At 41.3% G+C, this 22,043-nt stretch overlaps 1 protein-coding gene across 7 annotated transcripts in view; it reads right to left on the bottom strand.

The window, feature by feature from the left end:
• LOC132402664 (RAC-gamma serine/threonine-protein kinase) overlaps positions 1-22,043 on the bottom strand; it is a 402,615-nt gene that overhangs the window by 265,058 nt on the left and 115,514 nt on the right. The window contains exon 2 of one of the 7 annotated variants that reach the window (XM_059985599.1): positions 7,858-8,042. The exons of 5 other annotated variants lie outside the window; for them this stretch is intronic. The gene's annotated coding sequence lies outside the window, so the exon portion shown is untranslated. Of the gene's footprint in view, positions 1-7,329; positions 7,457-7,857; positions 8,043-22,043 lie in introns of those variants that run through there. One more of the 7 variants, XM_059985601.1, reaches the window with a different exon arrangement.

The following is a 22,043-nucleotide window of genomic DNA, read 5'->3' as shown; positions in this document are numbered from 1 at the left end:
CCAAGTAGCTGGTTAAATGATCCATGTTTACATATCTTTTTCTTGGAAATTGTAACTAAATTTACAACTAACATCCACATAAACTCATATGGATAAGTAGTGAATGTAAGGACTTAATAACTCATCTTCTTAGAATCACTGTTGAAGGAAGGGTTAGTCTGCATGTGGTTACTGGAAAACATTCAACATACAACTGAAAAGTACTTCAATAGTGTGCATTATGCAAAATTAAACGGCGTCCCAGTCAATTTCAGACCATCGTTCAGATCCCAGCCAGCACAATAGAAGGGTGCCCTGACTGAACACTGCTCATTTGCTTTTAATGACATGTTCTTTTTCTAGATTCCTATTTAAAACGTAACTTGGGATATGGGAAAATAAAAGAAAATTTGAATTGCAGCAACACATCAACAATAAATAAGATGATCATTTTGCTCTCAAAACAAGAATGCTTACTTGAAAAGTCGATAAAATATAAACAGATGAACAACTTAAGTTCCAGAGTAGAAACTCTGTGTGTATGAGACCTTGCTGTAACATTCCTACTGTTCATTCAATTATAAAAAGGTTCAAAACGTTCTATTTTGAAAAGCTATCCCCAGTACAGGAAGTGCCAATAGGAACTTTTTGTTCACCATTATATCATCCCAAAATTGAAGCAAACTAGTCAATCACAGCAGTTCTCACAAACTATTGCTTATAATTATGCCAGTAGGATTATTCAGTTGAACAAAAAGTACCTCTGATCGGAAATGGACCATGTATATTTTAACATTAAGTACATATGCATGTATAAACTACACATCTAATTTCAACCAAAGCATGAACTTTAAAATGAAGGAACTAAGAGCATACATCAACATACTTATCCCAATACAGCACTGATTTCACTGTTTACCTCATGTAAAAATTAAATATGGCAAAGATAAATATCGAATTTATTAACCCATTTTTCTCTTCAATTTCACTGGCCTTACTCTTTTCTATTCAGAATCAGAATCAGGTTTATTAACACCAGCACGTGTCTTGAAATTTGTTAACTTAGCAGCAGCAGTTCAATGCAATACATAATCTAGCACAGAGAAAAGTAATTTAAAAAATAAAATAAGTAAATCAATTACATACATTGAATAGATTTTTAAAATGTGCAAAAACAGAAATAATGTACGTGTTTTAAAAAAAGTGAGATAGTATCCAAAGCTTCAGCGCCCATTAAGAAATCGGATGACAGAGGGGAAGAAGTTGTTCCTGAATCGCTAAGTGTGTGCCTTCAGGCTTCTGTATCTCCTACCCGATGGTAACAGTGAGAAAAGGGCATGTCCTGGATGCTGGAGGTCTTTAATAATTGTTGCTGCCTTTTTGAGGTGCCGCTCCCTAAAGATGTCCTGGGTACTTTGTAGGACAGTGCCCAAGATGGAGCTGACTAGATTTACAACGTTCTGCAGTCCTGTGCAGTATCCCCCCCCGCCCACCCCCCTACCCATACCAGACAGAGACACAGCCTGTCAGAATGCTCTCCAAGGTACAATTATAGAAGGTTTTGAGTGTATTTGTTGACATACCAAATCTCTTCAGACTCCTAATACAAGTATAGCCGCTGTCTTGCCTTCTTTATAACTACATCGATATGTGGGACCAGGATAGATCCTCTGAGATCTTGACACCCAGAAACTTGAAGCTGCTCACTCCCTCCACTTCTGATCCCTCTATGAGGATTGGCATGTGTTCCTTTGTCTTACCCTTCCAGAAGTCCACAATCAGCTCTTTCATCTTACTGATGTTGAGTGCCAGGTTGTTGCTGTGGCACCATTCCACTAGTTGGCATATCTCACTCCTGTACACCCTCTCGTCACCACCTGAGATTCCACTAACAATGTCAGCAAATTTGTAGATGGTATTTGAGCTATGCCTAGCCACACAGTCATGTACATACAGAGAGTAGAGCAGTGGGCTAAGCACACACTGTTGATCAGTGTTGATCGTCAGCAAGGAGGATATGTTATCACCAATCAGCACAGACTGTGGTCTTCTGGTTAGGAAGTCAAAGATCCAATTGCAGAGGGAGGTACAGAGGCTCAGGTTCTACAACTTCTCAATCAGGATTGTGGGAACTGTGGTTTTAATTGCTGAGCTATAGTAAATGAACAGCATCCTGACGTAGGTGTTTGAGTTGTCTAGGTGGTCTAAAGTCATGTGGAGAGCCACTGAGATTGCATCTACCATTGACCTATTGTGGCGATAGGCAAATTGCAATAGGTCCAGGTCCTTGCTGATGCAGGAGTTCAATCTAGCCATATCCAACCTCTCAAAGCATTTCATCACTGTCAATGTGAGTGCTACCAGGAAGTAGTCATTAAGGCAGACCATAGTGCCTTCTTAGGCACTGGTATAATTGTTGCCTTTTTGAAGCAAGTAGGAACTTCTGCCGATAGCAGTGAGAGGTTGAAAATTTCCTTCAATACTCCTGCTAGTTGGTTGGCACAGCTTTTCAGAGACTTACCAGGTACTCCATTGGGAGTCTCTGCCTGCGAGGGTTCACCCTCTTTAAAGACAGCCTAACATCGGCCTCTGATACAAAGATCACAGGGTCATCAGATGCAGCAGGGATCTTCACAGCTGTAGTTGTGTTCTCCCTTTCAAAGCATGCACAGAAGGCATTGAATTAATCTGGTAGTTAAGCATCGCTGCCATTCATACTATTGGGTTTCACTTTGTAGGAAGTAATGTTTTGCAGACCCTGCTACAGTTGCCGTGCACCTGATATTGCTTCCAACCTCGTTCAAAATTGTCTTTTCACCCTTGAAATAGCCCTCCGCAAATCATACCTCGTTTTCTGGTATAAGCCCGAGTTGTCAGACTTCAATGCCATGGATTTAGCCGTCAGCAGACAACGTACCTCCTGGTTCATCCACGGCTTTTGGTTTGGGAATGTACAGCAAGTCCTTGTAGGCACACACTCATCCACACAGGTGCCGCATACTCATCTAGATTCAAAGATGAATCCCTGAATACAGTCCAGTCCACAGATTCAAAACAGTCTTGTAGGCACTCCTGCGCTTCCTTTGCCCAAACCCTCTTGGTCCTCACTGCTAATGCTGCAGTCTTCAGTCTCTGCCTGTACTCAGGGAGCTAGGTGATCAGACTTCCCGAAGTGAGGGCATGAAATAGCATGGTTGGCATTCTTGATGATGATGTAGCAATGGTCCAGTGTGTCGCTTCCTCTGGTATTGCAAGTGATCTGTTGATGGTGGTTGCTTAGTGATTTTTTTCAGACTGGCCTTGTTAAAGTCTCCCAAAATTATGGTGAAGGTGTTAGGGTGTGCTGATTCGTGCATGTTGTTCACATTATTCAGATCATCTAAAGCCTGCTTGACATTGGCCTGAGGTGGAATGTAAACTGCTACCAGAATAACCCCAGAGAACTTCTGTGGTAGATTAAAAAGAACACTTTGCTGCTAGATATTCCAGTTCTGGTGAGCAGAATTGGAACAGAACTGATATATTTGTGCACCAAGAAGAGTTGATCATGAGGTATACTCCTCCACCTCTGCTTTTGAAAGATTACAGATCTATCCTGACGGTGTATAGCAAACCTGATTTGAATCACTGCATCCAGTAGGGAAGGGTTAACCAGGATTCCGTGAAACAAAGGACACATGCGGTCCTGATGTTGTGGGGGTGGAACTGGACTTTCTGACGGTGGTGTCTAAAAAGAAGATGCTGTCCAAGTTGCATGCCATCTTGGACAATGTCTTCCATCCACTCCATAAAGTACTGGTTAGGCACAGGAATACACTCAGCCAGAGACTCATTCCACCAAGGTGTAACACTGAGTGTCACAGGAAGTCATTCCTGCCTGTGGCCATCAAACTTTACAACTCCTCCCTTGGAGTGTCAGACACCCTGAGCCAATAGGCTGGTCCTGGACTTATTTCCACTTGGCATGATTAGCTTATTATTTAATTATTTATGGTTTTATATTGGTATATTTCTACACTATTCTTGGTTGGCACGGCTGAAACAAAACCCAATTTCCCTTGGGATCAATAAAGTATGTTGGTCTGTAATGTCCCTCTGATTTAGCACCCTAGCTCTGAGATCATTAATTTTATTCACCAGAGACTGCGTGTTCACCAGCAAGATAGTCAGTATAGGGAGTTAAAAATCCCATTTACTTGAAAGCATTTGTAATCCTGATCTATGCCAGTGCTTCTTCAGAGGTTTTCTCCATGGGTACTTCCAACCACAAGGTGTTGTTTCCATCGGAGTTAAGCAGCGATAGTTCATTTAAATGCATTAAGACATCTTTGTTGACTGTACTGACCTTGGAAGCAGTTGTGGTTTTTAGCTGTAGCAGGCTGTAACGGGAATATTTAATTGTATCCATTGAGAGTGCTGCCGCTACTCGGGTCGCGCCAAGGCACCCTGGAAGTTTACACTGATACAATAGTTACACTTAAGAGACTTGTAAATAGGCACATGAATATACAGAGAATGGAGGGATTTCAACCATATGCAGACAGAAGAGACTAGTTGTCATTAGCTTAATTATTTCAGCACAACATCATGCCCAAAGGACTAGTTCCTGTGTTGTACTGCTCTGTGACCCACCTTCTATGTTCTAAGGCTTTTGGTCTGGTAGAGTAGATAAGGTACAAAAAGTATTTTTTTTAAGTTCCTATACATGTGATGAGTATGCTTCAGAAATATATAGAAAACACAAATGAAGCACAAAAGTACCTTTGAATGAGTGGGAAGAGAAGCAATTGTACATGATTATTCCATGTCTATCACTACATCGCAAAAATGAAACCCTTCATATGTTACCTCATCCACAGAATGCAGATGCATTACACAATAATATGGCTAACTATATCAAAAGCTACGAACTGGTCATGGATCAGGCAAAGAATTACACCCTATCCTCGTTTTATGCGTCTTCAGTCTATGTGGATCCAGAGTTATGCAAGGAACCCATTTCTACCAATGTCTCCTTATATGCGTCCAAAACTCAGTTATGCGAGGAGCACAACTTTCCCGCCGATCCAAGTCACATGTGCACACCTCACAGTCTCACTCCTGCCAGTCTCGCATTGGTTTTGGCAAGGTGTGGATGTGCGATTTTGCGCTCTTAAACTTTTATTGGTTTTGCCTATGGTGCAGCAATTTTGTGCTTGAAGTACTTAACTATGCCTCCTAAGCGTCCGATGTCGATTCCTGGGCCATCAGCCAAGCAGCAGAGAACCGCTTTAACACTTGAAAAAAAGATGGAAATTATAAACAGCACGGCATCAGCTGAAGGTAACACAGCTCTGGGACACTACTGCCGGGAACAGATTCTTGCCTTTAAAGTTCTTTTGTTACTTGACAATGCGCCAGTCCATCCTAAACATTTGAACAGCATTCATCCTAACATAACAGTGCATTTCCTGCCGCCTAACACAACATCACTGATTCAATCACTCGACCAAGGTGTGATCCACATTCAAGGTGTATTTATTTTATGGCGAACTCTCTCTCAGATGCTGCAGGTAACAGACGATTTTGAAAATCCCGCGAGTTTACCAACAGTGAGGGACTGGTGGAAGTCAGAACACTTGGCACAAATGACGATGGGCATGGACCCAAGTTTAGAACGGAGTCAGCATTTCAGTCGTTCTCTGCCGTCAACCCTTCTTCCCTACAAGCAAATTTATGCTGAAAAACAAAATGCTGCCAAGCAAACAACCCTCACCACTTTCTTCAAACCGGTGCCGGCAGTTCTAAGAGTTCTGTGAGTCTACCTTCACCCCTTGCTGTGCTTGATATGATCCTGATGACCACAACCATCCATGCACCTTATCCACATAAAGCTGCCCGACACCACAACAACCACTCATCTCCCGGAGCGAACACACCTACCACTGTTGGTGAGTACTGTACACCCTAGTATGTTAACTTTCCATGATTTATTACATTGAATAATACCTTAAATTGATTAAATATAATACGAATGTGCCTTATAGTACTGCTTTTGTGTCGTATTGTTATGAAAATGTGAATAAATTACAGATAAAACATTTCGGAAGCCCTCTGGAATGCTTCCCTATTTTCTCCATTTAAATAATTATCCATATTATGCGATTTCACATTATGCGTCAACTGCGAGGAACATATGCCCCACTTATAACGAGGATAGGGTGTACGAAGCAGCCAGTTCTCACCAAACTAATTACCACAGTTGGCTACCTCCACTGATGTTTTATCTGCACAATGCGCCTCAGCTCCTATTATGATTGCTCCAAAAGTCAAAAATACACAGTCAATCCTTTATTAGTAACTTAGCAAACACAATCTTGAAGCGATGAATCTTAGCACACCCAAGTGCAAGTTGAGTACAATGAGCAGTCATCAAAAGATGCGCCATTCGTCAATCCCCAGCCACAAACTGCAACAAACAAAGCATGAATGGACAATTTTTTTCCTTCAGTTTTACTACGCACTCCATTCATGTGACTGGTTACCATAATAAACACACAAGACAATGCAGATAGAGAACAGATGCATTGTTCCCATAGTCCAGCCTCCTTGAATGTTACACTATAATAATTACAACTACATGTACATGGAGACATGAAATCTCAGCATTACACAAAATGTTGTCTTTCTGGTAAGCAGAACATCTTGGATGGTGATCTTCTCAAGAAATTGTTCCTCTTGACTATACTACAGAAAATCTGTCTTGAATTGCTACTGCCTCAGCTCATCCAAGCACAAACCTGAAGTCCTATTGACTGTCAGCTTGGATCACTTGCTGCAGCTCCAATTCACCCCTCGGCAGCTGGCTCAATTTCTCACTCAATTTCTATCAAATGAATATACTTCAGGTGAGACCATTCCTGAAGCTCTCTCTGATGAGGAATGGTCCCCTTGCGAACAGGAACATCTCCCTGCGTATAGATGATCAGCAGTTCACAATAGTTTTCACTCCCTAAGTCAACCACTTACAATCCACAAATGACATAACTACTCACAACCTTCTCTTGACCTATGGTGTACAAGAGAATTCATGTTCCTTTTCCTGTCAGATTGATCTTGTTTATGAGGCTCTCTGTGCGGAACACTGCTATATATCCTTGATCAAGGAAAGCATAAGTAACCACCATCTTGTTACTCTCCTTAGACTTCACCTAAACTGGAATAATAGGAAGTTTACAATCGTAATCACTAGCTCCCGTAACACCATTAGATACTAGGGCATTACTCACTGCTGTGTTTGATTCATTCATGCTTGTTTCGAATCTGCACCTTTTTCTTCAGAGTGAAAATGAAGTATGCTGGGATGCTTACCACTAGATACCTTGCATGAAAGATGCTTCCTGTGATCCTTGCTGCAGTGCCCTGTACACAGACAACCAAAGCAGATACCAATTTCTTTTAGGAAGACAAGCCACTCAATTTTTTCACCAACTTTGAGACAAATTCAAAGTAGGTTCATCATTGCAGAAAAGACAAATCTCATTTGTTCTGGACTCAGTTTTAGCTTTACTTTTCACTGTAGCCATAGTAGCAGCAATCCTTTAGCTTTAGAATGCATTCATAATCCAGTTTTGTTCACACCTTTGCTTATGCTGGTGATGTAGCTTCATATAATTTCCCAAACACTGGGTGCATGGCCATCTTTAACTCATCTTTCAAAAAAGTCAATGTCAGCGAAAGTAACCGCACAGTTGTGTCTTTCTTACAGTTTATAGCCCACCGATCTTCATTTTTCCCTCAGTTTATTGGCCGACTTATTTACGATAATCCTCATATTAACAGGCATGTCCAACACACATGTCCTGCACGTCTTCCACAGCGTCTACCAAAAAGACCAACCTTGAAGAGCTTTCACGTCTTCTGATTTAATATGCTGCTAAGGAAGAGCCTTTTAGATGCAGGCCACAGCAATTTTGTGCACGTCACCAAAATGTTGCTGCAGTAAAGCTTGAGCCTTCAGATATCCTTCCTCTGGGCTGGCTCGCTGGCAACTTGACAAGCTCTCCAGGGTAACCTCCAGTGAACTGTTCAAGAAAATAGAGACAGTCATCATAATCATCAGTCTTACCTTCAATGCTATTCTTGAAAGCCCTCAGAAGTTTAAATATACTGCAATGGATTGCCAATGACGATTTGAATCTCTTTCAGGCAGAGATGCAATGCATTGTTGCTGCATCACTAAGCTTGTTATTTCCCTTCACATCCTTATGACCTCCAGTGAAGCATTTAGATCTCCATCATGTGAAACATGAGTGTCACCATACTATAAATCAATGTCCTCAGAAGCACCTTGTGCCGGTGGATATGGCATCTGCTCAGAGCGCTTCCTTCAGAGTGCCTAAAGATGAACACCCTGAACTACTCCTTGGGATCCAAAACTGCGGCTCAGATATTAGAGGAACTTGTGTCCACACTGACAGAGTATGTTGGACTTTCTCTGTGGCATGTCAACATAGGATCTCTCACCATAACACTGTTTTGCTGGAGCACTTTTAGCACCCATAGCACTTGAAGCCTTTAGCACTTTATCACTGGCCATCTTAGCTGCAATTTCTTCCTGTAAGTTACTCCATCCTGAGGAGCAACGCACGTTTCTCCCTCAATACTTGTTGTCTTGTGCATAGCTCAGCCTCTGTTTTAATGTGTGCTGATGAGGCGTCAGAGGCATTGGATGCTCTGATAGCAATAGAACCTGCTGCATACATGTTGGACACGCCATCTTCAAGGTGTACATCATCCTGAAAGTCATCAGCTTCATACATAGTCACAGCATGTTCTGTGGCCTTAAAAATATTTTAATTTCTTCTAGCAATTTGACCGTCACTATTGCATATTTGTTTAATTTCTTAGTCTTGACTTCAATGCCACTGCTTCCAGCTTGACTCATGTTTTCCCAAATATGCCAACCAAAAGTTCAAAGGTCCAATTTAATGTCAGACAAATATATACAATATACATCCTGAAAAGCTTTTCCTTCGTAAAACATCTACGAAAAACAGAAGTGCCCCAAAGAATGTGTAACCCCTTGGATCGCTTCAGGCTCGCTCAGCTCGTTCTCGTCTAGGGGGAGCAGCTTTCGGCCCCGCCAAACTGGGTAATCAGCTGGTGTGGATGCTGTGTGATGTCCCCGCCTCGCCCAAAAACAGGCAGTACACCATATGCGATTAAATGAGTACAATTTATAAAGGTTACTATAACTAAGTGATTAATAACGATACAGTATATATCGGGGGTCGGCAACCCGCGGCTCCGGAGCCACATGTGGCTCTTTTACGTCTGTGCTGCGGCTCCCTGTTGCTTTGGGAAATAATTGGTTGTGGCGACCCTTTTCCTGGCACATCCAAACCGACTCACAATTAGATAGCTTACGGGGGTTTGCGAGCACAGAGCTTTAGAGCCTCTGCGCCATGGGGGGCAGGTTGAGGGAGGCTTAAAAGTGAGGCTGAAGATTTCGAATAAAGTTTTTTCCTTCGACTGCAGTTACCGACTCCGTGTCGTAATTTTAGCGCTGCGTGTAGCACACCGCTACATGGTCTGTATTTAATTAAAATGTATTTTATGTTAGTTTGTTAGTTTTTGAAATGTAAATCTAAATTTGAAGATTATGGTGATCTTGTACAATCTAAATAAGACGTTGTGGCGACCCATTTCCTGACACATCCGAACCGGCTCACAATTAGCCAGCGTTCAGGCTAAGGGAGATAGCCTACGGGAGTTTGTGAGTACGTGTCTTTTGCAGCATCCGCGCCCATGGGGGGCGGGTTGAGGGAGGCTTAAAAGCAAGGCTGTTTAGTTCGAATAAAGCTATCTTTGACTGCAGTTTACTGACTGCATGTAGCACACCGCTACAACGTGTTTTTATCGCTGGCTGTCCAGAGGGGAGGTGCTGAAACGCTTTGTCGCGTGTCTGGAAGAAGTGAAAACTTTCCTGGGCAGCAAAGGGCTCAACTTTCCTGAGCTGGAACAGCCAGAGTGGCTGGAAAAGCTACACTTCATGGTAGACATGACAGCGCACCTGAACACGCTGAACACAGCTCTTCAACGGGGTAAGGACGTACAGCCCTGCACATGTTGGAGGATGTTTTGGCATTCGAGCGCAAGTTGACGTTGCTTGCCAGAGATTTACAGAAAGGCACATTGTCTCACTTCCCCAATTTGAGAGAGTTCAAACAAGGTCACGACATGATAAATTCGGAGTATTTACATTCTGCAATCATCGCAATGCAAACATCGTTTGGGAAACGCTTCTGTGAGTTCAGAGAGGAAAAAAACACATTATCCTTCCCGGTCATTCCCCTAAGCATCGATCCATCCCTACTGAATACGACTGCATTGTCAGGTGTGAGTCAACCTGAACAAGTATGATAAATATTTTAATTGCCTATTATTTTACGTATATTCATATGTTTTCATTGTTCAGTGAAATAGTCCTTTTATTTTTCAGGTTGACAGCTGGCTGACGTTATTTTTGGTTTGCTGCTGGCGGCAAATTTAAGTTTGGCGTTTTTCATAAATACAAGAAGGACTCAAATAGACGTTGAGTATTTTACTTAAAAGTAACCTTCAACCCAACGTCTTTTTTTCGGAGTTCAAAATGTTTTTGTTGCATGCAGAAATGTAATTTCGTTTTCTCTGCAGGAGTTCATCAATTTCATAAATGCAACACATTATAGTTTGTTTATACATAGCATAAAGGCAAAACAAAACGTTGTATGCAGTGTTATTTCATTTTAAATGTCAAACGGGTTTTGCGGCTCCCAGTGTTTTCTTTTCTGTGGGAAACGGGTCCAAGTGGCTCTTTCAGTGGTAAAGGTTGCTGACCCCTGGTATATATGAAGAGAAAATTAAAGAAAAGGCGCCAAACTTATCAAAGTCCAAACCACTTCGTGCACAGCCGTTGGAGCTCAATTACTGAAGTCTTCTGGCCACCATTCAATCCCCTCCAAACTCCTTGACTCGCAGCTCAGGACCCTCCGAACTCCTCGACTCTCCAAACAGCTCAGGACCCTCCGAGTGGTCAACCAAACACATCTAGCTTCATCCCCCCCCCCCCCGTCCTCGGAGAATCTCCCGGCCTCGGACCCCCCTTTGGGGTCCGATCCTCGTCCCGCTTACAGCATTGCGTCCTCTCTCTCGACCCCCTCGCGCCGATCTGCCCAAAAGCCCGTCAACAAAAGCTTACAGACTCAGAAGAAAGAACATTAATCCCCATTTGGTTTACAAAGGAATACCATTCTCGTTATCAGTAAATTAGCATTCCTGCTAGTTAACAAAAAGAAGAAACCCTCTTTACAAATGAATGACAGTTAAATGCAAGAACCCCAAAGTCTTCCCGAGCTCCTCCCTCCTGCACATAAGCGGCATCAAGGCAACAATAAAAACCAGACAAAACAATGGCAATTAAATTCAGATGTCGACATTCAAAGTAGTTATCATTTTAACAGAACCCCTTAGGCAAGCACCACTATATAGCTCACAACCCCCAACTGGATAGGCAGCACTGACCATTCAAGACTGTTTCAAAACATACACACAGCATGAATCAACAAAAGATCATTACTTGCCACAAGCTGCTCCACACTTTGGCGCTTCTAATTTGTGGACACATCCGAACGCGGATGTTTGTTTAGTATAAATGTCAAAGTTTTGCAGACAAAATGCTATGGCCAATTCTAGCCAAACCAACTCCTGCTGTTGGTGATCCCCATGGGTTTGTTATACTTGCATGACATGATGCACCTCAGCTCCCACAATGATGTTCCAAAATTCAAAGATAGGTATTCAATCTCCATTAAAAATTAGCAAACATACAATTTGAAGCCATGAAATTAAGCACATCCAAGTTTAGCATCATTGAGCTCTCAGCAAACGATGAGACATCAGTCTGCCTCCAACCCCAAACTGCAAAGAACAAAGCATGAATAAGTAACGTATTCCATTCGCTTTTACACTGCCCCCCCCCATGTGAATAACTACCATAATAAACGTATAACATAGAATACAATGCAGATGGAGAACAGGTTCACAACTCCTATGGGATAGATTCTCTCTCTGTCAGTTAATCTAATTTATGTATTATTGATAACTGGTCTTAGTACTATAACACTAATCAAGAAGGCAACATCAAGTTCCAAAGGAATGGAGTTGAAGATCCTTTTGTCAATTGTGAAGAAATGAGTAAAATCATTTCATATTAGAAAAGGAGAGGTAATGATAATAGCATATTTTAAGATTCATTATTAGAGCCAGGAAGGAAAGTGGGTGTAAGCAGATGAGTGTGATTAGAATAGTAGATCCAGTAAACAGACTGAGTTCAGAGACAGCACAAAGAGAAGTTGAAAAGCAGGAAAAGATGCAAGCTCAGTATTCTGCAAAATTTGCACGGATCTTCACTGAATATACTCAAGTTATTTCTTCAGTGGTTTGAACGGAGCATGACTGTGCAAGCACATGGAGGTCAGCCAGTGAGAACAACAAGAAGAGTTTAAAAAGACAGATTTATACAGTGGGTGGAGTAGAGGGAAACAGTAGGAAGGGTTTGGCTAAACGGGGCTTCAGCAATAATGGGCCGAGGTGAGGTAGCCCATCAGTGTAGAAATACAGACAGAAATTATGTGTGTGAGGCCAGTTTTCTGTGCTCGGTGTCAGATGTGGGAGGTCCTGGATACTCCCAGTCTCCCGAATGGCCACATCTACACCAGGTGAGTCAAGCTACAGCTCATTAGGGACCACGTTAGGCGACTGAAGATGCAGTTCGATGACCTTCATCTGGTCAGGGAGGTGATAGAGAGGAGCTATAGGCAGGTAGTCACGCCAGGGTCTGGGGAGAGGGAGTGGGTAACAGTCAGGAGATGGAAGTCCAAGAGGCAGATGCTAATGAGCACCCCGGTGGCTGTCCCTTAACAGTAAGTACTCCTGTTTGAGTATGGTTGGGGGAGACAGCCTACCTGGGGGAAGCAACAGTGGTCGCACCTCTGGCACAGAGTCTGGCCCTGTGGCTCAGAAAGGTAGGGAAAGAAACAGGATGGCAGCAGTGATAGGGGACTCTATAGTTAGGGGCTCAGACAGGCAATTCTGTGAACGCAGGAAATAAACGTGGATGGTAGTTTGCTTCCCAGGTGCCAGGGTCTGGGAAATTTCTGATTGTGTTCACGGTATCCTGAAGTTGGAAGGAGAACAGCCAGAGGTCGTGGTACATATTAGTACCAACGACATAAGTAGGAGAAGGGAGGAGGTCCTGAAAACAGACCACAGGGAGCTAGTAAGGAAGTTGAGAAGCAGGACCTCAAAGGTAGTAATCTCAGGAATATTGCCTGTGCCATGCAACAGTGAGTATAGGAATAGAATGAGCTGGAGGATAAATGTGTGGCTGAGGGATTGGAGCGGGGGGCAGGGATTCAGATTTCTGGATCATTGGGACCTCTTTTGGGGCAGGTGTGACCTGTACAAAAAGGACAGGTTGCACTTGTATCCCAGGGGGACAAATATCCTGGTGGGGAGGTTTGCTAGGGCTATTGGGAAGAGTTTAAACTAGGATTGCTGGGGGTGAGAACCAAACTGAAGAGACAGAGGAATGGGAGGTTGACTCACAAATAGAGAAAGCTTGGAGACAGTGAGAAAGGGAGGATAGGCAGGTGATAGAGAAGGGACGCACTCAGACTTATGGTTTAAGTTGTGTCTATTTTAATGCGAGGAGTATTATGAATGAAGTGGATGAGCTTAGAGCATGGATCAGCACTTGGAGCTATGATGTTATGGACATTACAGAAAGTTGGATGGTTCAGGGACAGGAATGTCTACTTCAAGTGCCAAGTTTCAGATGTTTCAGAAAGGACGGTGGGGGGTGTGATCAGGGATAGTGTCACGGCAGCAGGAAAGGAGGAAGTCTTGGAGGGGTTCTCTACGGAGTCTCTATGGGTGGAAGTTAGGAATAGGAAGGGGTCAATAACTCTACTGGGTGTTTTTCTTTAAATGGACCACCCAACAGTAACAGGGGTATCAAGGAGCAGATAGGAAAGGAGATTTTGGAAAGGTGTCATAATAACAGGGTTGTCGTGGTGGGAGATTTTAATTTCCCAAATATTGACTGGCATCTCCCTAGAGTGAGTAGTTTAGATGGGGTGCAGTTTGTTTGATGTGTTTAGGAAGGTCTCTTGACACAATATGTAGATAAGCCTACAAGAGGAGTGGCTGCACTTGATTTGGTATTGGAAAATGAACCTGGTCAGATGTCAGGTCTCTCAATGGGAACGCATTTTGGAGATAGTGATCACAATTCTATCTCCTTTACCATAGCATTGGAGAGAGATAGTAACAGACAAGTTAGGGAAACGTTTAATTGGAGTAAAGGGAAATATGAGGCTATCAAGCAGGAACTTGACACAGATGTTCTCAGGGAAATGTACAGAAGAAATGTGGCAAATGTTCAGGGGATATTTGCGTGGGGTTCTGCATAGGTACGTTCCAATGAGGCTGGGAATGGATAGTAAGGTACATGAACCGTGGTGTACAAAGGCTGTTGTAAATCTAGTCAAGAAGAAAAGAGCTTACAAAAGGTTCAAAAAACTAGGTAATGATAGAGATCTAGAAGATTATAAGGCTAGCAGGAAGGAGCTTAAGAATGAAATTAGGAGAGCCAGAAGGGGCCATGAGAAGACCTTGGCAGGCAGAATTAAAGAAAATCCCAAGGCATTCTACAAGTATGTGAAGAGCAAAAGGATAAGACGTGAGAGAATAGGATCAGTGAAGTATGACAGTGGAGAAGTCTGTATGGAACCGGAAGAGATAGCAGAGGTACTTAATGAATACTTTGCTTCAGTATTCACTACAGAAAAGGATCTTGGCAATTGTAGGGATGGATGCAGCAGACTGAAAAGCTTGAGCATGTAGATATTAAGGAAGAGGATGTGCTGGAGCTTTTGGAAAGCATCAAGTTGGATAAGTCACCAGGACCGTACAGGATGCATCATCAATGAGGACGGGAGAGGTTCCGGAAGATTGGAGGGTTGCAGTTGTTCTCTTATTCAAGGAAGGGAGTAGATATAGCCCAGGAAATTATAGACCAGTGAGTCTTACTTCAGTGGTTGGTAAGTTGATGGAGAAGATCTTGAGAGGTTGGATTTATGAATATTTGGAGAGGCATAATATGATTTGGAATAGTCAACATGGCTTTGTGAAAGGTCATGCCTTACAAGCCTGACTGGAATTTTTTGAGGATGTCACTAAACACATTGATGAATGTAGAGCAGTACATGTAGTATATATGGATTTTAACAAGGCATTTGCTAAGGTACCCCATGTAAGGCTTATTGAGAAAGTAAGGAGGCAAGGGATCGAAAGGGATGCTGCTTTGTGGATTCAGAACTGGCTTGCCCCCAGAAGGCAAAGACTGGTTGTAGATGAGTCATATTCTGCATGGAGGTCAGTGACCAGGGGTGTGCCTCAGGGATCTGTTCTGGCACCCCTATTTGTGATTTTTATACAATGACCTGGATGAGGAAGCGGAGGGATAGGTAGTAAGTTTGCTGATGACACAAAAGGTTGGGGGTGTTGTGTATAGTGTGGAGTGCTGTCAGAGGTTACAGCACAACATTGATAGGATGGAAAACTGGGCTGAGAAGTGGCAGATGGAGTTCACCCAGATAAGTGTGATGTGGTTCATTTTGGTAGGTCAAATATGATGGCAGAATATAGCATTAATGGTAAGACTCTTGGCAGTGTGGAGGATTTCTGGAAAGCATCAAGTTGGATAAGTCACCAAGACCGGACGGGATGCATCATCAATGAGGATGGGAGAGGTTCCAGAGGATTGGAGGGTTGCCGCTGTCTCAATTTCCCTCGGGATCAATAAAGTATGCCTGTCTCATCAGTGCTGGTTAGGTCAGATCAGGAGCAGGATGGAAAAAGTATGCCTTGGCAGGATGGCAGGCATCAGAAAGCTCAGAATCAGACCCTGCAGACTAAATACAGGTACTCTGTAAAGCAATCACCCAATCTAAGTTTGGTTTCCGCAATAAACTAGAAATGACTTTGAACACATCAGACCAACTGAAGTACAGTACAATTTTTAAAATTTCTATCATATGCAATTTTTTCTTTATAATTTTCAATGAGTCAAGATAAAATACACGACATACAAGGACACCAATTTCCTAAAAGGCATTCATAGGAATTATTTTACTCTGTATAACACAAATGCCACAGTAGGAAATTCTGGATTTTTAAGTAATAAGCTGGGCAGATGCAAACAACATCACTGGGAGTGTTTGCACCAGTTGTGATTCAGTTATGTTGTTCATAGTTACTTTGTGATAACTTAGAAGTAAATGTTCCAACTCAAAAAGATTAATTTTACTCAAATTATTCAGCAATGAAAATGGATAATCAGATCTATTTGGAAAGCATCCGGCTCTTAAAATAAATTTCTGCAGCTCTGATAATAACTTTTAAACTTTCTCTGGCACGAGCCTATTCACATTCCTGCTTGTTATATTATTCTTCAAGAACCACTGAACATCTAGCTTTGTTAATCCTGTGCCTTATGGGGTTCAGAACCACATGTATTAAAAAACAGGGCCTGGGTCTTAGAACAAGGAACGACCTAATGTTTGGATGATTTAAATGCCGTGCCAGATCATTTAAATAAATTTCTTGTAGTTTATTTAGTGTTCACCAAGAAAATACAACGAGGTATCTGTGCTAAATATTGCGAAAGACTTACTTGAGAATTAATCTCTATTTTAAGAAAAGCAAATCTTCAACTGTTACGCACCCCGTAACTGGGTCACATACCAGCAAAGATAGAGAGGTCCGTTGAAGTCTGATGGTACTATTTTTAAACAGTATTTATTGGTAAAAATACACAAAAATAATATCAATGCAAACATACAGATAATATACGTCGTCAATACTAAATCTAAAAGCGTAGGTATAATAATAATCAATAAGAAATAAGCTCTATCATTGCCTAGGGGATAATGTATTGTCCGATGGAAATATAAAAGTCATTAGCTCTTTTAGGCTGCAGCCTTTGGTTGGAGTCAAGAGAGACAGATGCTTTAAACTTGCCAGCTTTTCCTTTTACGATGTCGATCCTTCGAGAGTTCCGTTTTTGTAGTCGGTCCTTTTAGCTAAGCCATTCCGTGGATGCCCGCCAATTCCTAGGCCAAGGAAAAGGTCGCACGTGGGCTTTCCACCGGCTGTCGCTAATACGGGATCTCTAGCGTTTCTTCTGGTGCGTCTAAAGGGGCTATTCCCCAGACCCTCTTTTATCCCCACTCACGGGGTCTCAGATGTCAATCAGGGTGGAATGATGCCAACCCCCAACCAGCCCACGTTGCCTGAGGGCTTCCACGAAGCATAGTACACAATACACAATTCCGTCGCCAAGAAACAATGGCCACTTCCCGTGGCTTTGTATCGTGGAGGGGCCAGGACATTCCAAACTCTTTGTGGATTCTGCATGTCTTTCTCTCATTTCCTGGGTCTCCTGACCCGAATCAATAGCGATCCTGCGATTCTCAAAAAGCAGGGGGCCATTCTGCACCTCTCGGCCCCTCAGATTTGGGGCACAGGCGTAACACAACAACAAGAAAGAAATTCATATTGATACACAGATCTCATGCTAGGTTTCAACAAATGGGATGAAATATCAGTAACTGTTCAGAAAAAACCTTCCAAAAAACATTTGATAAAACTCTCCGCAGCCTCAAACTTCAAAAGTATTAAAATACTAGAACAATCACAGAAAGCATTTTCCTTTACATGTTTGTAAAATAAGCTATTTCTAAGTATTTGAAATCCCATTGTGGAACTTAATAGAACTTGGTCAGATTTCTTAAAAACAGAATTAAAATGAATATTCCCTTGTAAAGGATGTGAACTGAAAATTTGTGATAGGAAACTCCAGAGGTCATAGGTTAACAAAGCTGAGCCAAATGGAAAAGATGCTTAAAAGTTTAACTAGATGTAATGAAATTGAGAGATCAGTTTAAGATGGCACCGAGCAGGCGACAACTTACTGGCGGTTCTCAAAGAAATACAACTCAATACTTTATTAATAACTTCTGCAAAAAAAATTATGGTACACGATCGCCGCAAACAATGGAGAGCCATGCGAAGGTAAGGCTGAGTTAAAAGTCAAAGCATACAGTTGCAAGACAGTTGGATAGAGGTCAAGGGATGTTCAAGGAGTCGGAGCATGGTGGAGGCATATGTAAGACTGAGTGGTAGCGAACTCAAGGTATTTTCAAGACAAAGTCAGGGGGCACAAAGCGGTGAAAAATCAGAGCAGAGTTTGATCAATTTAAGTGCTGGACCAATTTAAAGAGGTTGGGTATGGGCCGGAAAGTAGCAATTGGGTCCAGGACCACATGCATCAAAGCGGCAGGGCCTGGGTCTTAGAGCAAGGAATGGCCAATGATAAGATGATTTAAACACCGGGCCAGATCAATTGATAAGGCCAGCAGTCGGGACCAGAGTCAAGGGTCCAGGCTGGCTCTGCTCAATAATATTAACTCCACTCTTCGCTGCACTGAGGCCGAGGATGTGTGCCTCCTCTAGGCTTTGTGTCTGAGGACTTACTTTCATTCTAAAGTATCACTTCCACTGCCAACTCTCACGCCAACTATCACCCACTTCTACAAGTTTTAATTGCCCTGGTATATGCACAAAACTAATGTACTTGAACAGTCAAATCCAATTCTTTCCTACAATTCCTATTCTCTTACCACAAAGTTTCTCCAAACTTACAGCCCACATAAAACTTCTTGGGCGATAATGTTATCTATTTTATTTAATAACTCAGTTTACCTTTGGTTTTCTCCCCTATCCAAACCATTTACTTTTTGTATCAACTACAAATGCACAATCAAGTCTAAGCAACTCGTCCTTTTCACCAAACTTGATGGTAGAAGCTGTAATTCCAGGTTGGATCTCACTTTTACCTTGAGTGCATTTTTCCCTCCGTAATATTGTTTTGCAACTACTGACCTTGGTTTTTGACACAATCATGCCTTCCATTATTCCAGAAAATTTTTAAACAATACATACCAGAAAGTTAAGATTTCAATTTCTCTGTCCTTTGTTAGGTATTATCAATTTTGTACTAATCTGTAGTTAACAAGATTATTATAGTCAATAATTCAATAAATCTCAAGATTACAAGACTGATACCTTTTAGTTAACAGAGCTGCCAAGATAAACTTTAGAACAAAAATAAATAATTTTTAAACAAGTTAACTTGCACAGAGAGGAATGGAGGAAAGGTTGTGCCTAGAAAGTGCTGAGGGTCAGTATTGGAACAATAAGTAACAAATTAAGAACACTGGAAAACTGATAAATTTCAAGACTTGCAATGAATTAATACAAAGCAATTAAATCTGAGGATATAGTGGTTCCAAAGTGTTTTTATAACTCATTTATAGAGCACATTTCATACAGATGATATAGTTCAGTGTGCTTTACAGAGCGAACATGAAAATAAAATAAAAAATAAAAATAAACATGAAAGTAAAAGACAAAGATATTGGTTAAATCCAGGTTAAATAAATAAGTTTTGAGCTGGCATTCTTAAGTGTCAACTGAGTCTGCATCTCCTATACTTATACCTTAGATATTAAACTCCACAGTTCAGTAGCATAGTTTAAAAAAGCTGACCCAATTAACATTTGAGGGAAATTGTTCAAATATAAGAGATGGGCAGAAGATGATCTGACAGCACAAGCAGGATTATAAATTGAAAGCAATTCTGTGATGTACTCTGGTCCCAGACCATAAGAGCTTTTTAAACAAAAGAGCTTTAAAATTAATTGCAAAACATACAGGAAGCTGATGCAAAGTACCTAAAACGGGAGTGATATGTTCCTGTGAAAGTTGCAATAAGGTAAGGATAGATTGCAAATACAGGTATCTCCTGCTTCACGAATATTCGCTTTTACAAAAGACCTACATTAGTAACCTGTTTTTGCATTACAAAGAGGATTTTCACTTTTACAAAATTTTTCCCATATAAATTAATGGTTCTTTGCTTAATGCCATTTTGGCTTAAGAAAGGTTTCATAGGATCGCTCTACCTTTGTAAAAGGGGGGGGGGGGGAGAGAGAAGACACCTGTAGTGTCAACAGCCCAAGAAAGAAAGAACTTTGAATAGCATAACTTCCCTTTGCGCACCAAGGATCTGCAGACCAGATTAGCAATCCAAGGCACACCCACACCAGCTAAAAGACAATATTTTAAAATCTTGAATTATTATCAGTTATCAGCTTTTGGTTTCTATCAACTTTTAACACCTGTATGGTAAATGGAGATTGTTCTTGCAAGTAAGAAATTCAAACATAGTTTACCAAATGGTCAATTGGTCAAACTATCCATAACTGCTTGTCAATTCTGAATAAAACTGGCATTTCTCTGTTCAGAATTCAGAACAGTCTAGCGCCTGGGGCACAAAAGATATATAGTTAAGTCATAAGAGTGCATTTTTCTGGGTGCAATTATTTTATCAGTGATGACTCTCCCTCATCCTGGTTTTAGTTATATCTAGCAATGGCATTCTGAATGAGTTGAAGTTTGTCAACACAGTGCCTTGAAAAAGTATTCAACATCCACAACTATTTTTACATTTTACTGTCTAATTTTCTAAGTTTAAAATATATTGAAGCAGGACATTAAGCTAATCGACAAAACATTGTGCATCATGTCAGATCAAAAGAAAAATTCCAAAAACCATTAACAATTTACCAAAGAATTCAAAACCAAAACTGTAATCATCTGAAAAACTAATATATAAAAATGAAAAAAAAAATTCTATATAGAAAAAAGGAAAAAAAACCATTAACTACCAAAAAAACCATTAGGAATCAACTCCCAGAAGCAATATGTTTAACCATCATCTAAATATATAGAAAATAAAATTCATCAACTGCCAATTCACATTTTAAAAAAAGATAATAAAATTGGAAGGAAACCATATAGAATAATTCAAATTAAATGGTAATATTTGGCAAAAAGAACACCATCTTCTCTCAAAATCAAATCAAGGTTCAAAAGTTCTACTTCTAATTTTTTCCAAACTGAGACATAACACTACTTGAGAAAACCATTCAATCAATGTAGAAGAGATATCTTTCCATTTTAATAAAATAGCCCTTCTTGCCAACAACGTAACAAATGCAATTACATGTCGATCTGAAGATGAAATATCCTGAATATGATGCAGAACTATTCCAAATAGTACAGTTAATCTATTAGGTTGTGAATTAATTTTCAAAGCTTTAGAGATTGTAGAAAATAAAGATTTCCAGAATAGTTTTTCTATCTTTAATGTCTCTATTTTTTCCCCTTTCCGTGTTCTCTTAAAGATCCTGACCTGGAGTTTACACGCTGACTTTGGTTCTTTGTGGGAATGGGACCCACTTTCGGGGTCTCACAACTGGCTGCTATTCGATATACCAAGGACATGGCCTAGAAGAGTAGAGTGCTTCAGGGCTCCAGGATTTTGTGGCTCTGGAGGTGGAAGGTCAGTGCCTCCGCAGGAAACTGCTGTATCATGGGAATACAGGGAAGATCAAAAGCTGCGAGCTAACTGTATGTTCAGAGACTCGAGTTCTTTGGGTTCAGAAAAAGCAACGCAACAGACTTTTAACATCATCAGTGAATTGTTTGTTATGCCTTCCCTCTCGCTGTGAAACTGGAACACCTCTTTTCTCCTTATTAGCGAGAGAGAGAGAGAGCCTGTGGAATGTTGAATACTGGATGAATGAGTAGCCTTTGGGGTACTGCAAGCCTGTGTCTTTTTTGATGCTTTGCTGCACGCTTGAGTACTCAGTGGAAGGCACTGATGCATTTTTTTTTGCTGGTGAGGGAGGGGGATCATTCCCTTGTTGCTGCTTATGCGTGGATGAGGGAAGCTGGGAGGGCGGCTTTGGGGTTCTAACATTTAATTGTCATTCTTTCTTTGAGGCACTCCTCTGTTTTTGCAGATGGTTGTGAAGAAAAAGAATTTCAGGATGTATATTGTATACCTTTCT

This window comes from Hypanus sabinus, chromosome 12, assembly GCF_030144855.1.
Source record: "Hypanus sabinus isolate sHypSab1 chromosome 12, sHypSab1.hap1, whole genome shotgun sequence".
NCBI lineage: Eukaryota > Metazoa > Chordata > Chondrichthyes > Myliobatiformes > Dasyatidae > Hypanus > Hypanus sabinus.
This window is presented reverse-complemented; position numbering and strand designations above follow the sequence as displayed.